General features: G+C 35.5%; 1 protein-coding gene across 3 annotated transcripts in view; it reads left to right on the top strand.

Moving 5' to 3' along the window:
* PRIM2 (DNA primase subunit 2) overlaps window positions 1–17,833 on the top strand; it is a 427,261-nt gene that overhangs the window by 289,817 nt on the left and 119,611 nt on the right. The gene's annotated exons all lie outside the window — the stretch shown is intronic.

A 17,833-nucleotide genomic window follows, 5' to 3' on the forward strand; every position in this document is an offset into this window, starting at 1 on the left:
TGTAATATTTTTTCCTTTAGTATTAAAATCTTTCTAAAAACATTATTGTTAGTGATTACATTATATTTTCTTGTATATCTGTACTATAGCATATTTATCTCCCTTTGGGAAGCTTTAGACCATTTCCAGTTTTTTATTCCTTCTATAAAATAATGCTATATGTTAACCTTTATTTGTATTTTAGATCATTTTCTTAGGGTAGGTTTTCAGAATTGGAATTACTTTGTCAAAGGGTGTGAACCGTTTTAAAGATTTAAGTGTATATGTATATTTCTTTTTCGAAATCTTATTCTACCTATACACTTATATTTGTATAAGACTGCCATGTAACTATACTCTGAACAAGATAGGGCAGTCAAAACAATTGCTAATAGGTTAGACATAGAGATACTATTGTGATCCTGTGCATTTTGTTGGTAATAATAATTCATTTTCCTTATTTTTGAGGTGGGATTAACTACCTGTATTCTTTGCTCACTTATTGATAGCATCTCCTGATCTTATTTGCTTTTACATACTTTAAAGGATAGTGACTCTTTGTTGTATTTGTTACATACTTTTTTTCTAAAATTCTAAAATTGTATTAGTCAACATACCTACATTTTCAGGTTTTACGTAGTCAAGCACCAATAGTGTTTTCCTTTATGGTTTTGAAAAATTCTTTTTAAAGTTCTCTTTCAGAAGTGTGGATAGATTTTTACTTTCACCAGAAAGTTTTAGTTTTAGTTTTCTTTTTCTTTCTTAGTATTTCTTTATTTTTCCTTTCTTTCTTCCTCCCCTCTCCACTTTCCTTGCCTTTTCTTCCTGCTCTCCAGTAACTGTTCCTTCCCAGACAGCTTTTTAACCTTTGTATAATTGTTTTGTTGGGTTACGAAGAAGTTGTAACCTTTGTGTAATTGTTTTGTTGGGTTGATCAAGTCTAATATTTCAGCAGGGACTGAATAGCATACATTTTTATGTATAACAACATTTATACATGATTGTTAAATTTACTAGAGCTCTGTGTTAGTGAGTTAAGAATCTCAGAAATTATTTTTGAGTCTCTTGCTTAATGCCCACCTGCCGCATTCAACTCTGTTGGCAATTTTATCTCTTGAGTATATCTCTTGCTATCATAGCATCTTGTCTGTTTGCTTTGCCCTTTCTAATATATTTCACATCATTGCCATATGTGTTTATATTATTCACTGGCTTAAGACCCATCTCTGCCTCTCCAATTTCATTCTGGAGGAAGCCCGAACTTCTTAGCCTGGCATAAGAGGTCCTTCTGGAAGAGGCCTGGGCTGTCTGTCTCTTTGGACTCCTGTTTTAACACTGAGATCCTAATTTCACCAAATGCTGTGAAGTTCCTTTAACACAACATGCTTTTTGCTCACTCACCTCTACGGCCTTATAAATATTTTTCCTTCTGCCACTTCTATTTATGTAAATTTGTAGATATATAATATATATAATTTTAAAACATTTTAAATGTATTTAACATAATTTTAATATATTTTAAATGTATTTAATATAATTTAAAAACATTTTAAATATATAATGTAAATATATATTTTAGAAATATATAAAGTATATTGTAGATGTATATAAATACGCAAATCTGTTTATATTCTCCTCATGCCCCACTTTTATAACAACTTTTGCTTGTCTTTTAAAACTCATCTCAAACATTACCCCTTCTGATAAGTTTTCCCTGACCATTAATTAGTTCACCTCCGTAGTCTGAATTGGAAGTCTTTTATAGATATTTTCATAATATCCCATGCCTTCTTCCGTATTACAGAATTTGTGATATTGTTATTGTTTGTTTACTGTTAGATTTCTCCATTATAGTATGCTTGAAAGCTTGTAAAGTGATGTTCATATTTGTATTTTCAATAGCGGAGACAGTATCTGGTGTATGATAGGTATTATATGTTTTGTTGAATGAATGAATACAAGTTATATTAGTGAAATTTTGTTGTTTTTTTCTGCATAAAGTTTTTATAATTTATAAATCATACTGTCAAAATTTTTTTCCTAGAAAACCACTGGTTCAAAAGGTAAAAACCTAAAGGGTAGAATCTAGCTTCTAGTTAATCTCACAGTTGATTCTGAGAGATAATGATGGATTCTCCTTCCTCCATCTGAGTATGGTAATTGCCAGCTAGAATTTAGATTAACTACTGACACATCTCTTTGAGTCCTTGAAAGTTGCACAAACTGTACATTCATTTAAGGGCTTTTATTCTCTGTGGATTTCACTCATGACGGGTTGCTAGGCAACCAGGACTAGATGCTACATGTAATGTGCACCTACTGCTGTTGCTTTATTATTATTATTAAACAAAACGGTTTCTCATTTTATTACCATGTCAGAGACATGTATATGTCGGGTGGCAGCTGATGTGCATAGTTTGACACTTCCTGTTCTACAAGGTAACCTTGTGATAACGCCTTTCAAGAATACTGAATTGTTGCTTTTGCTTGTCTAAATGTATTGTTTTTATTTTCTCTTCCTTTTGCTTAGTTCTAAATAGGAAATAATATTATTTGGCTTGAGAGATTTTAATAATTTTGTTAGAAAAAAATTGATTTTCATGAACTGTGTAATTTAAATGTTACCTAGAGGCGGATGGACATTAGGAGGTTGATACCGAGATCATTATTAGGTCTAATTTTGTTTATTGCCTCTAATGAGGAAAGAGGAATGATGAGTAGCATTTTAATTAAATTTGCCAATAAAACTAATTTGGGAGATAATACAAATACCTGTAAAAATTGAAGTAGCAATACAGAGAAATTCTCAAATCATTTTACAGGATTTAGAGACTCAAAGAGAATTAAGGTAACACTGACAATCAAATAATCTAGAATATCGCTTAACAATATATGTTATTTTGAGACTGCAGAAGTGATGTGTCCAAACTGTTTTAGTTGAATCCAGTTCTCAAGTACAGAAAAACATCGTGCTTCAATATCTTACGGCAGTACAACTGTGTTTTTAATTCATTTGTATCGTCCATTCACTCATTAATTACTTAGTGCCCGTTATGTGCTTAGAATTAAAAGAAAACACACAATCTCTGTTTTCAGGGAGTTGGGTTTGATTTCATTTGAGAGATAGGCACTTGAACAAGTTATAAAATTTGTATCATTTTCTATCAGAATTAAATACAATGTACATAATTTTGTTAATTGAACTGTCTCCCTCGTGGAATTATCTCCTTAAGTAATCGGGCCATAACTTAATTGTTTTGGTTTCGGTGCATTCTAGCACAGTGGCTCACAGTGGGAGCTCAGATTGGACTGAAATTTATTCTTTTTTTGTTGTTTTATTCTTAGCTTTCTCAGGCTGAATGGACTGAACTGTAATCTCACTTGAGGGATAATATTGTCATTAACTAAGAAGGAGAATAAAGAAAGGAAGACAAGGCAATTAGGGAATGAATATGATTGCTTAGATGGTAATTTCAGTAGTTTCAGACATTTTAAGCTTGAGATACCTGTGGGGACCTATTTGGGGGATGTTTAGTGAGCAGTTGAATACAGACCCACAGTTGAAGAGTGAGGTTTACATCAGGGAGACATTTGCTAATCATCACTGTGCAGGTCTTGGTTAAAATAAAGGGAATGGTTGAGATCACTCAGGAAGAGAGTATAGAGAGACAAGAAAAGGGTGAAGGGTTCTGAATCGAACCCACAGAATATCAGTGTTTAAATGACTTGTGATGGGCAGTGCGGGAGTTGGGATATGAGAAACTGGGAAAAATACCAGGGAGGAGCCTTGAACAAAAAAGGATAGTGGTATGATGGGTGCTAATGGTATGGATACAAGTCCAAGTCTTATGAGGATTTGAGGAATAAATAAGAAATGAGGCTGTGGAGATATAGGGAGTAGGCTACTCTTGGTAGAGCTTAATTCTGAGGACATGTAAGGAAAAAGGACTGCATCTGTGAGCTTCATGGTTGAAGAAAGTGTTTTATTTTTTCCTTAAAATTGGTAAGATGAGCATATTTACAGGTTAAGGCAGAAATGAGTAGTATGGGAGTAAGAGGGAATAATTGAAGGGGCAATGTTTTAGGAGGGGTAGAAGGGGATAGGCCAGGAAATCAAACTGACTGGAGTTTAAAAAGTACTTTCCAATCTAGCTTTTTGGTGCATACTCAGAACAATCCAGTGTGGATGGTAGATGGTTATTTATCATAATCCCTATTTTACAGGTTGGTGATGGAGCCTCATGATGTTCTCATTAAGAAAACCTAATTTTTCTTTTTCTTTTTTTTTTTTTGAGACAAAGTCTCACTCTGTCGCCCAGGCTGGAGTGCAATGGCATGATCTCAGCTTACTGCAACCTCCTCCTACTGGGTTCAAGCGATTCTTCTGCCTCAGCTTCCTAAGTAGCTGGGACTACAGGCATGTGCCACCACACCCAACTAATTTTTTTATTTTTAGTAGGGATGGGGTTTCATCATGTTGGCCAGACTGGTCTCTAACTCCAGACCTCAGGTGTTCTGCCTGCCTCGGCCTCCCAAAGTGTTGGGATTACAGGTGTGAGCCACCGTGCTCACTGTGCACCAGCCAAGAAAACCTGATTTTTCTAATGAAAAATACTGCCTTTCCCTCTCCTCAAAAGAGATGAATTAATTATTTCATAAGACTATACCATTTTTCAAAATTGATACCAGGAACTTTTCTATTGGAAGAAATAAACTTACTTAGACTTACAATAATATAAAGTTTAGAGAGAATTTGTATAAATCATTATTTCTGCTTTCACCAAATTGCATATGATTAGATATGTAATCTAAGGAGCCTGCATCTCATTGTGGCTTTACTGTCATTCTCATGGTTATATATCACTGCATTTTCTAGGGTGAATTATATCGTTCACTGATTTGGTAGTTTGGAGATACATAAAGGTCTTGGAATATGTTTCCATGAATGTAGAAGTTTATTGTAAATAAGTATCTTTGCTATCCTAATGATGGTACCATGGGATAATATTTATAAAAATGGCATTAGGCTAGCAAGTGTGCATGATAAAGATGCTTATTTTTATTTGTTATCTCACTTATAAATATGAAGTATAAATAGGTACAACTAGAGAGGAAAACTTGCAGCCCATATTATACATGTGATAACTTTTAGTTGTATGATTGAGAATTTTTCCCCCTTAAAAATAACGCCTACAGTGTATGTATCTTCCTCCTTTATCCCTTGACTTCAAGATATGAAGTGCATTGGGGGACAGCATATTATAAGTCACTGTAATAGTTGCTATTATTGGCTGGACGCGGTGGCTTACGCCTGTAATCCCAGCACTTTGGGAGGCTGAGGCAGGCAGATCACTTGAGGCCAGGAGTTCGAGACCAGCCTGTCTCTACTAAAAATACAAAAATTAGCCCACTGTGGTGGCGCGCACCTGTAATCCCAGCTGCTCAGGAGGCTGAGGCAGGAGAATCACTTGAACCTAGGAGGCAGAGGTTGTAGTGAGCCAGGATCATGCCACTGCACTCCAGGCTGGGCAACAATTGCTATTATTTAATGTTTTGTCATTAAAGAATAACTCATTTTTAAAATGCGTATTTGTCACACCACAATTTTGCGAGCATATTTCAGCCCAAGAATGAATTAGAAATCAAACAAAGATAAAGCAAGCTAAAACAAGTATTACTTATAGTAAGTACTTGGACTGCATCATATGGATTAACTTTTAGTGCATACTGATTTTGCAAGTAGATGTTTATACAAACCGTTATTTTAAAATCATTTAAAGTAATAAAGGCATCTTCCTTCAGTTGGTATTATTACTAGTTTTGTAAAATTCCTTTTCCGAAGGCAGTACATTTTGTTAATATGCACACATTTCTACTTATTTTTCTAAAGAATATGCTTTCACAGATTTTTTATCAGACATGTAATCTCTGTAAGAAAGCTTTTCTTACTATCCAAAGTGGTACAGCTATCATTGTTTTCTTTTTGAATTAGTTCTGATTTTGAAATCAGAAAATTGTGTGGGCATTCATGTGTCTATTGTGGTAAATATGAAAATAAACGCCAGAAAATGGTTTAGTAGATAGGGGCTTCATCAATTGAGGGCTGAAATGAAAGCCTCATTAGCCTGGTCCACATGCTTCAGTTGTTTGTTAGCTCTTTCTCATCACCTGTTTCCAGTCTCTGGCAGTACCTTGAACATTTATTTCCTTTTCTACATGCAGCAGCACAAGCTTTTAGTTCACTGATTATTGTGAAGGTTTTCCAGGTGCTGTGTAAGATATTAATAAATTAGAATATATTGTTTTCCATTGTCACCTTTGAATTACAATTTTTTCACATCTGTATGGAAAATGTTAATGCCTTCTTAGAGGTATACTTGTGAATAGTCAGCATTTTGTTAGAATCAGCCTGTTGTGTTAAGGGCACTATAATTGGTACTGATTATGTACAAAAGAACTAATAGATGTGGTCCCTTAACTCAAGATGCTTATATTTTTAAGGGGAAAGAGGACCAAAATTTATAAACAGTACCCCCCTCCCCACCCACACACATACCCAAAGCTGCACCGGAATAGTTGCTGCAAGTTAAGTAGATAGTAAAGAGAGTGATAGGAAGTTTTATGAGAAGCAGTATCTGCATGTGGATTATGTTACAAATTTAATGTCATTTAATGTTTTTGGTAAAATGTATAGTCACAATATATAAAATCACCTCCCTCCCTAATGCAACCAACACTAAGCTTCTTTTGTGAACTTGATGCATACTTTAATTATAAAGTGGTTAACTTTTAAAATTTTCACTTAGTATGTTATAACTGGGTAATAAAGTAGAAAATTGATTTTCATGACTCCAATTTTAAGTTATTTGCATAATAGTCAATCAAGAATAGATATATCTACTTAGCCATTGCCATTTTATCAGATATGTATAGCTTTTGGGATTGAATAAACCTGTGGCAAAAAATTATAGAATGTGAACAGTTTCTGTGTGTTCAGGCAAAGTAACTGAGAAGAAATACTGTAGTAACTTTATGTAGAAGGAATTGCAGCATAGATGTTTTCCTGCAGATCAGATGGAGATAAGAACAAAGAACAGCAGCAGCCTAGGTGGTGTATAGCTTTGAAAATACAGGGAAGTTCATTAGTCTAAAAATGCCATCTTGCCCAAGTGAGAAAGTGGCAGATTTCTTAACAAGTGAACGAGTGACTTGAAAAAGGTGGAATTGAGGAAGCCAAATGTTAAAGCTTATTAGCGTGTGTAGATTAGAGGCTTTATAGCCATTTTTTCAAACACTCCTTTAGAATATTTAAAAATCACTCGTGTCATATGTCTGTGTGCGTAAGTACATTGTATATATATTCCCTGATATTTAGCAATGACAGTAGCATTTTTATATAAAGAAAATAAAAAGTGACCAGTGTATTAGTTTTCTATTCCAATCTTAACAAATGCAACACATTTAGTGGATTAAAACAATGCCCATTTATTATCTCACAGTCTGTAGGTTAGAAATCGGACATGGGTCTTGCCAGGCTAAAATCAAGGTGTCAGCAAGGCTTATATTCCTTACCGGAGGCTCTGGGGAAGAATTTACTTCCAAGGTTATTTAAGTTGTTGGAGATCCTGTTTTTATGCTGGCTGTCAGTTGAAGCCTGGTCTTTCCTCCTAGAGGCTGCCCACATTCCTTCTCATGCTTTCCATGATTTCCTAGAGGCCTCTGAAGTCCTTGCCTGTGGGTCCCATCTCAGAGCCTTCCCATGCTTCAGATCTCTCTAACTTATGCTGCTGTGTCACACTGCCTCCAACCTGAGAAAGTTTTCTGCTTTTAAAGGCCCGTGCGATTAGATCAGACTACAGGGATATCCAGGATAATCTTTTCATCTAAGATCCTTAACCTTAATTACATCTGCAGAGCCCCTTTTACCATGTAACCTAACACATTCAGAGGATCCAGGAATTAGAGCATATGTGGAGGGTCACTGATTTGGCCTCTTATAGTGAAGGTTTTCTTTTGAGGTGGGAGTATGGAGTGAAAACAGCTTTTTGTATCACTTTTCATCAATTTTACATGTAAGTCACCATTCTTAATTTATGTAGAATACTAACGTTTCCTGGAGTTTTGTAGTTAATTTACTATACTAGTTTAATATATCTTAAAGTTGAAAAAAGGTACAAGAAATGAGTTCTTAACAGAAATATAAAAAGTTACTGATTTTCTTTTTAATGATATTGAAGGAAGATAGAAAACTCTTTCCTGTCTTATCAACCAGCTACCTAGAACAAGGCAAATAAACACTGCTGTAAATAGTAGACTTTGTAATGAGGTTACATTATAGTGGCTGAGATGTACTGGTTACTTTGTATGAGAGCTGTTCAGTAATACATGCTCACACACCTTTTAGCATTCTAAGAGTTTGTTTTATTTATTGTTTATTGAACACATATTAAAGGAACTCTTACTGGTTGCCTCACATGATGTTAGGTTCTAGGGATACATTTATTTCTGCCTTTGTAGGACTGAATAGTTATCAGTAAAAAGAGAAGTTTAACTAAAGTAATTATAATAAATCATGATGACTCTTGGCATAGTGGAGGTATGTGATTATATGAGAGCACGTAGCATCCTGGAAATAATGAAACTTCGCTTGTCACAGTGGTCTTGTAGCTTATCTCCAACCAGACATTGTAGATTTCCCTTAGTCCTCTGACTCCAAAGTTTCTCAGGAATTTCTGGATTGTGGATACAGGATACTGGGAGCCTTGTATGTACGCAGTAAGTCAGGAACCAAGATACCGCTGGAAAGTAAAATTTACGATTTCTTATGCTTTTTTAATTGTTTTAATATCTGCAGTTGTTAAATTTCCTATTCTTCACTCATTGGGTTTCTTTAAAACATTGATCGCTCTCTGGTTAAGTTACAAAGGAAAATTAGTGATTTTACACTGTGTTAGTCATGAAACACTAACAGTGCAAAATAATAATGATGTTATGGGAAATAATATTCTTAAAAGGCCTGAGAAAGCATTGTGGCAGTATTTGTGATATATTAGCAACAAAAAGCAACTTGTTGAATGCTATGTAATAGAACTTTCTGTGATGATGGAAGTGTTCTATACCTGTACTGTTTAATCCAGTAGCCAATAGCCACTTACGGCTATTGAGCATTTGAAACATGGCTAGTACTACTAAAGAACTGAATTTTAAATTTTATTTAATTTTAATTAATTAAAATTTTAATTTCAGCAACCAATTTTAGTTAATGGTATCTGTATTTGATAGTGTAGTTCCATATTGTATTTGAAATTTATTTAAATAATTACATATTTTTAAAAAATCATAGTAGTGGGGCTTAGAGTTTCAAATCTGAGGTAGCCCTGGAAAAGCTATATGTATGGAGCTGTTATAAGCAATTGTGGTCACTGAGGGTCATGAGGCTCCTAAGTCAGGGCAGCTCTCACATCTACTGGTGGGGATTTTGCCTCTGTACCTGAATGAGCTGTCCACCTGTGCAGGACTGTGGTAAGGATTCCATGGAAGAGGAATACTTGAAGCTGCCCAGCTAGCAAGCTGTGATTCCTGTCCTGGATCTTTCCAAGTAAACTGATGCCACAAGGGGTCTATGGCATAGTCTTGTGAGTCTAAATGTTTAGTTAACCTAAGAGCACCCCCTGGCATTCCAGAACCAATTAACCTTTATTTACTCAGAGTAAACACAAAACAAAATTAATAAATTGAGCTGAGGAAAGGCAGACTACCAAGACTCACCAAAAGTTCAATGCACTCTCAATTGTTTCTAATTACTATTTGGAAAGTAGTGCTAGAAAGGATAATACAAGATGAATTTTAAATGCCCACTTTTAGTAGCGGTATCTTGGTTCTTGACTTACTGCATACATACAATCTACCAGGAACAGTCATCAAATGTGTACAGTGGTGGAAACAAACAAAAATGTGTATAGCGGTTGAGGTGTGTCCTTAATCATCCAATGTAAAGTCACCCTCACAAGTGCTTTATAATATTTTCTCACTATGTTATGTTTTCTTCTCAGCAACATCACTGGTTGGAATGATCGTTTTAATTTGTTTGCTTGTTCAGTATTTTTTTGCCTAGGGTATGAGCTCCATTAGATGAAGGAATTTGGCCATCTTGTGTACCACTATCTCCCCATTACTTATAAGAATGGCATAATAGGACCTCAGTAAACACTTGAATGAATGAATAAATGAATGGATGGATGAGTGAATTATAGAAACTGTCAGGTTAAAAAATTTTACCTTCAATTCCGTTTCCCAAGCTGCTAAATATTGAGACTGAATGAGATGGTAATTTGGACAAAAAGCTGATGGATTTTCTGTTATTTCCAAAGGATAACTATGATAAAGAAATGCTTTTTATCTTTGTAGAAATGTACTGCTGTTTTTATCTTTTGTTTTGGGACATAGGACTCTTCTTTATGCAATCAGGAACTAATCATGGAGGACAGAGAATACTTTCTATTCCTCTGTGTGACCTCAGAAGTGCTCCCTCTTTTTCTTACCAATGACTTATTATCGGGGAACCTGCCCCGATATTCACATAGGTTCTTTTCTATTTTCCTTAAGCATCAGCCAGCTTGAGAAATAAAGGGACAGAGTACAAAAGAGAGAAATTTTAAAGCTGGGTGTCCGGGGGAGACATCACATGTCAGTAGGTTCCGTGATGCCCCACAAGCCGCAAAAACCAGCAAGTTTTTATTAGGGATTTTCAAAAGGGGAGGGAGTGTGCGAATAGGTGTGGGTCACAGACATTAAGTACTTTACAAGGTAATAGAATATCACAAGGCAAGTGGAGGCAGGGCGAGATCACAGGACCACAGGACCGAGGCGAAATTAAAATTGCTAATGAAGTTTTGGGCACCATTGTTATTGATAGCATCTTATCAGGAGACAGGGTTTTTGAGATCAACTGGTCTGACCAAAATTTATTAGGCGGGAATTTCCTCTTCCTAATAAGCCTGGGAGCGCTATGGGAGACTGGGGTCTATTTCACCCCTGCAGTCTCGACCATAAGAGATGGCTACGCCCAGGGGGGCCGTTCATAGGCCTACCCCCAGGCGCGCATTCTCTTTCTCAGGGATGTTCCTTGCTGAGAAAAGGAATTCAGCGACATTTCTTCCATTTGCTTTTGAAAGAAGAGAAATATGGCTCTGTTCCGCCCGGCTCACGGGGGGTCAGAGTTTAAGGTTCTCTCTCTTATTCACTGAACAATTGCTGTTATCTTGTTCTTTTTTCAAGGTGCCCAGATTTCATATTGCTCAAACACACATGCTGTACAATTTGTGCAGTTAATGCAATTATTACAGGGTCCTGAGGCGACATCCTCCTCAGCTGACAGGATTAAGAGATTAAAGTAAAGACAGGCATAGGAAATCACAAGGGTATTGATTGGGGAACTGATAAGTGTCCATGAAATCTTAACAATTTATGCTTAGAGATTGCAGTAAAGACAGGCTAAGAAATTATAAAAGTATTAATTTGGGGAACTAATAAATGTCCATGAAATCTTCACAATCCACGTTCTTCTGCCATGGCTTCAGCCGGTCCCTCTGTTTGGGGTCCCTGACTTCCCGCAACAACTTATTCAAATGTTGACCACTTGTATTCAAAAACAAAACCAGAAACAAAACTGTTACGTACCTTGCTCTTTTGATCTATGAAATGAAACCCTTAAACATTATGAGGCATTGTCAATGGCTATGTGAGACTGAAGTGGCGTATAAGGAAAGGATGTAATGTGACTGTTGGACTGTGACTTTTAATAATAATTTATCCTAGAATGCCATAAATGTGTAATAGCTCATCTCAGTAGCATTCCACATTGTGTAAATTATTTGTGGGGGAATGGGAAGACGTTGTCCGTCATTTTAACGTATTAATTTTGCTGGATGTTGGAACTTTATTCCCTCGACCTCTCACTTTTTCATGACTAGCCTATTATGAATCCTTTCTTTACTGTAGTCATTTGACTATCCTGGACCCAACCCAAAACCAAAACCATCTGTATTTGGGTTCATTATATTACTAGAATATATACTAAGAATATAGAGAGTAAAGGAACATAAAATTTTTACTCATGAAAATAGATATGTTTGTTGGGGGTCTTAAAGTTATATGGTGAAAATACCAATGTAAAGCTGTAGTTTGAATATATGTTACAGGGGTGTATGTGTGTATTTTACTTTTAAAATCAATTTTATTGAGGTACAATTTATACACAAAAAATCCACCCGTTTAAAGGGTATAGTTCAATGTCTTTTGACAAACATACAGATATTTTTATAGAAAAATGAGATGCAACTTTCACTTATCTTGGAGTTCATTGGATTTTGGTTATAACTTGGAATAAATAGGAAAATATGGGCCACATGGGGAAGATGAGGGAAACATAAAATAAAGTAGCCGTTGTACCATTTATAGTTCCTACCTGGTATGGAAACCCGTATGGTCCTGATTTTTATGGATATTTTAGCCTCTTGGAATCATACAATTTCTCCCAGTTATAAAGAAAAATAGATCATTATACTGCATGTTGTCTGATGGTAGTTTTCTGCAGAGACTTTTTAAAAAATAAAGTTGAATAAAATTTATGCTTGTGGACAAATAATCTACATTCAACCAATTTAAAACAGAATTTTATTGATTGTGTTCTCATTTGGAATAACTGCAGGGAAAATCACCTGGGCTAATACAAGTTAGATATCATTTACTAGGGATTTAGCTGGAGAAAAAAACCCAAACTCATTTCAATTTCAGTGGTGACAGGTGTTGACTGAATTTTCCTGTGATATCCTTCACCGCAGGAAATGATATATTGTAGCTTTGGTTCCTTTGATTTCCTACCCACCCAACAAATCCAAAGTGCAGGGACTGTGCTTTCTAAATGTCTGAGTGGCTTCGTTTATGTGGTTAGGGGTTTTTTTTTTTTTTTTAACACCCTAAGTGGGTAAAATTGTGATTGCAAAAAATAGATATATGGGTAATGTACAGAAACATTTACTTCCTCTTCCTGAAATTGTTTTTCCATTTGTGCTATTATTACACCTGGCTTTATGTGAAAAGGCTGTATTGGAACTTGGTATACTTTTATGGAATGATGTAGGAGATTACAGTTCATTTTGAAAGATGTATTAGCTTACTTTTTAATGGTCCAAATAAATATGTTTCTTTGATGCAGAGATCAGTTTTGATTACTTGTGATGCTTTCTTCACTGCTTTTTTATTTTATTCTAGTTTAAAAAATATGATAAACTATAACCTGCCAGATACAAAGGAGTAAATGGTGTTAACCTCTTTAGGCTTAAGAATACTGGAAAATGCTTGACAAAGAATGGAAATATGTTTTATATGTTATTGTTTTATGAACGTCAGAAACTCTGTCTGCTGGTGGGGAGGGAGGGCAGAGAAATACCCCCTGAGGATGAGGGAGGAATTCTTTCCACTCTGGCTTAGGATTTTGCTGTAAGCCACATTTGCATCCTGTCTATTATGGCTTCTTACAAATGAGAGAAGAATGGACAGTTGCAATTAGGTATTGAGGTTGAGGTTGGCCAAGCAGCCCCAAAGCCTCGCAGATAAACATGTCACAGCTTTCTTTGTCCCCAGAGAAACAATTCAGGTTACCGCCAAGCTAATCAGAATTCAAGATTGCTTCCCTAATAGTATAAATGGCAAACTATGACTTAAATATAAAAACTTGATTCCCAAGTAAAATGTTGTAAAAACAAGCACATTTACAGTAAACTTGAAGCACTTCTTTTAGTTGGCCTAATTACAGCCTGTATTTTGTTTATGACTTGGCAGAGATTGATCTTAGTGTAGCAAATAGAAGTCAGGGCAAGTCATCTGGCTATTCTATAGGTATACCTAGTCCTCCAGAGAACTATTTGATTGTTTTATGTCATTGTGTCCTCACTATACAATAATGCTATCCAGTAGAATCATAATGAGGGCAACAAATGTAAGCCACATATATAATTATATATAATTTTAAATTACTCAGTGAAATTAATTTTGATAACATACCTTATTTAACTCTTTTTCAAAATATCTTTTATTTATTTATTTTTTTAAGAGATGGGGTCTTGCTCTTTTGCCCAGGCTCAGCTACTTGAACTCCTAGGCTCAAGTAATCTTTCTTCCTTAGCTTCCTGAGTAGCTGGGACTACAGATATGTGCCACCACACCCAGCTCAAAATATTTTAATATGTAATCACTATGAAAAATTGTGAATGAAATATTTTACATTTTATGGACTAAGTCTTTGAAATCCAGTGTGTACTTTGTACTTGTTGAACATCTCAATTTAGTTTAAGCTACATTTCAAGTGCTCAATGGTCACATTTGGCTAATGGATACTATATAACAGTAAAGCTTTATAAAAATGGATTTCATTTAAATCTCTACTGTTTAAGTTGAATATTTGTACTTTGGACACTTCCTAAAAATGTGAATATAGACTATAATGATAGACTCACAAAATCTTCCAGATATCAGGTTATTCAAGGACATCTAAATTCTCCTATTAATACTTTGAGGTTAAACATTTTATGTGATAGTATGAAGAAGGTTGGAAGGAAATTATTTTTTCTAGTATTCATAGGAAGAAATTGGCGAATGTTAAGAACAGAGAAAAAAAATCCAAAATGTTTAAGAATAATAAATTTAGGCCGAGATGATGATGATGTTTATTACAATTTAAGTGAAAAATACTGTGATGAACACTACAGACATTTCATTTGTCCTTACAACAACTTTTTGAGAGCAGCACTTTTGTGATCTGTTTTATAATCCCTGTTTTACCAGTGATTAAGATGAAAGCAATTAAGAAATCTTTGCAAAATCACACAGATAGTGACTGTATGCAAACTTTTGCATGACTCTTGAATTCTGAAACTTACCCTCTTAATCATGCTTATCTATTTATTGCCTGGTTCTTTTATGCCTCCATGATTGCCTTGGGCAAACTGGACTTGGAGAAATTATACAGATGAAGAGAAGTTGCAGCCAATTCCTAAAGTGTTGTAACTATTCCACTACTTCCTGTTTACTCTGTCAAATTTTCATCAGTAGTCTGAAAAGGAGAAAATGACTGGAGTCGTAATCACCCATGAAAAGCTGACTTTTGCCCTCCCATTTTGTCAGTAATGCCCTGTGGCATTTATATCACAGTAGTGGAGCTGGTGAATACCACTCTTGGAGCTGAGGTGTGATGATCCATCTTCTGCTAACAATCATTGCCACAGCATGGAAAGATTATTATTATTTTTCTTAACCAGCTAATCTTGCCATGAGACCCATAAATCCACTTTCATGTAATTTCTGCTTTTTGTTTTCAACTCTGAGTTTCAACACTCAAAAACAATTCCCTGTTGAGTACCTAAGTGCTCATATTGATATTCGTGGTACATTGAACAGGACTTAAATTTCTGTTGTTTCTACAAAGTCCAGGAGTAGGTCTGCCTTTCACTACAATTCACAGATCAGATGTGTGCAGATGCATCTGTTTCAGATTTATCCTTTTATATATCCATGGTATTTTTGCGCTGTACATTAGATGTTTGTGAGACAGTATTTGGGGGAAACTCTAGTTTAGTGTGGATATGATTAATTATGCCTTGCTGTCTTGGTCATTCCCCAACCCCTGCATTCTCCAAAATTAGATTGTTTTCATTGGATTTAAAATGGGATCATTTAAATTTGGTTGTGTAAATATGTGTTTTGTATGTTTTGAAAGTCTTAACCTTTCTCTTTTCAGCCTATAAATTAGTGAAATTCTGTTAGCTTTATAATTTTCTGTTTGCTGTGATTTTAAGCTATATTGGAAAACTAGCCATGCTGGCCTCTTATGTTTAATGAGCGAGATAATATGAGATGGAAAAGTTCCTCAGGTGTGACTGTGTTTTAATTAAGTTTTATGTAAGTTTATTGAACAAATGCAACCATTAAAAGATGCTTTTGGCTGGGCTCGGTGGCTCATGCCTGTAATCCCAGCACTTTGGGAGGCCGAGGCGGGCTGATCACCTGAGATCAGGAGTTCAAGACCAACCTGACCAACATGGAGAAATCCCGTCTCTACTAAAAATACAAAATTAGCCAGGCATGGTGGCACGTGCATGTAATCCCAGCTACTCAGGAGGCTGAGGCAGGAGAATCACTTGAACCGGGGAGGCAGAGGTTGTGGTGAGCCGAGATCGTACCATTGCACTCCAGCCTGGGCAACAAGAGCAAAACTCCGTCTCAAATTTAAAAAAAAAAAAAAAAAAAAAAAAAGGATGCTTTTATATATTTTGTGTATCATGAATTCTCTTATAGCAGAATATATAATTTAAGACCATCACCTCAAAATAAAACAAAAACACCAGATTACTTTTGTGTAGGCAGAGTTTGTTATACACAATTGCAAAATTCTGTTTTCTTAGAAGGCACTATTATATGTACACTTAGGTGTTTAGAAACCTGGAGAAAACCTCAAATTTTCATGAAAACAGAAACTTAGCACTATATTATTACAAAGGAAATAGGACTTAAAGGGGTTTTTTAAATTATATTTTAATGGTCTTTGATTAAAGACCTATCTCAGGACCTACCTAATTTCCTACCGAATTTCTCCCCCACCCCCTGCCCACCTGCCTTTGCTTGTGTTTTTTCTCTAACCTAACCTCTTCATCTATAAACTACTTTTTAGAAATTTTCTTGACTTTGCTTCTCTTTTCTGCCCCTCCATCTGTTGTGTGATAACCCTTCAGATCCCAAGAAAAAGACTTTATTATTCCAAAATGCTACACCCTTATCACATTCTTACTTTAAAACCCCTTCAACAACCTTAATAAACTTTAATCACATACTTTTATGAACCTGGTCAAAATGTCAGAATGTTTTAATATATTTAACATTGTGAAACTACAAATGATAAAAATATGAAAACAACCAGGCCTTTGACTTTTTTTGTGATTATCACATCCTACTTCTAAACCTCCAAGCTTAAACTGTTTTCCAACTACAATCTCTAATTCTTCCACTTTACTCCCTAGTTGCTCATTCCTACTGATTGTCATCTTCCTTTGATCCCAGACTTCTATTTCAGTTCCCCAAGATCACCCCACCCCCGTGGCTCATCAGGCTTCTCTATTCAACCTAGACCTGTTGTCCGGCATTTCAACAACATTCTAATAACATTCTAGAATCCTGTAGTCTGTGTTTCTAAAGCATAACTCTCTCTATTCAGTGCCATTGTATTGCTCAAAAATCTGTAATGCTCCACATTGCCTACCTTCTCCTCTCACCCTTCATTTAGAAGAGACCTCCTCTCTGCGGGCTTGAGGAACAATTGTTTTGAGCATTGTTGTGGCACTCATCACATTATCCTCCCTGGACTATGTCTGGATCCTTCACTGCTTGGACCCTTCCTTGGTCACAAAGCTGCTTAATAAGTGTATGCTGAGAGATAGGGGGGTTGTACAGGGATTCCTGAAGGTGTGTGTGTGGTGTTTTTTTATTTATTTGTTTGTTTTAGTAATTAGAATCTTTTACATCCAGATAAGGACAACAACTGGGATGTGGAAAAAAAGTGTCTTATAGAGAGAGAATCTGACAATCTAGTGATATTAGAAAAGTAGTTTGTCCTGGGTTTTATGCATTTATATGGTTCTGTTTCGGTAGTGAAGGTGTTTATTTTTCTGTTACAGTGCAGCAATTGTTACATTTTAGCAAAAATACACTATATCCTTTTACAATCCAGTGTCTTCAGATAGATTTCTAATGTAATTGAATATTCACTGAACCACATCTTTATTGTTTTCACTACTTTTCTATA

This window comes from Pan paniscus, chromosome 5 (genome assembly GCF_029289425.2).
Source record: "Pan paniscus chromosome 5, NHGRI_mPanPan1-v2.0_pri, whole genome shotgun sequence".
Lineage (NCBI taxonomy): Eukaryota > Metazoa > Chordata > Mammalia > Primates > Hominidae > Pan > Pan paniscus.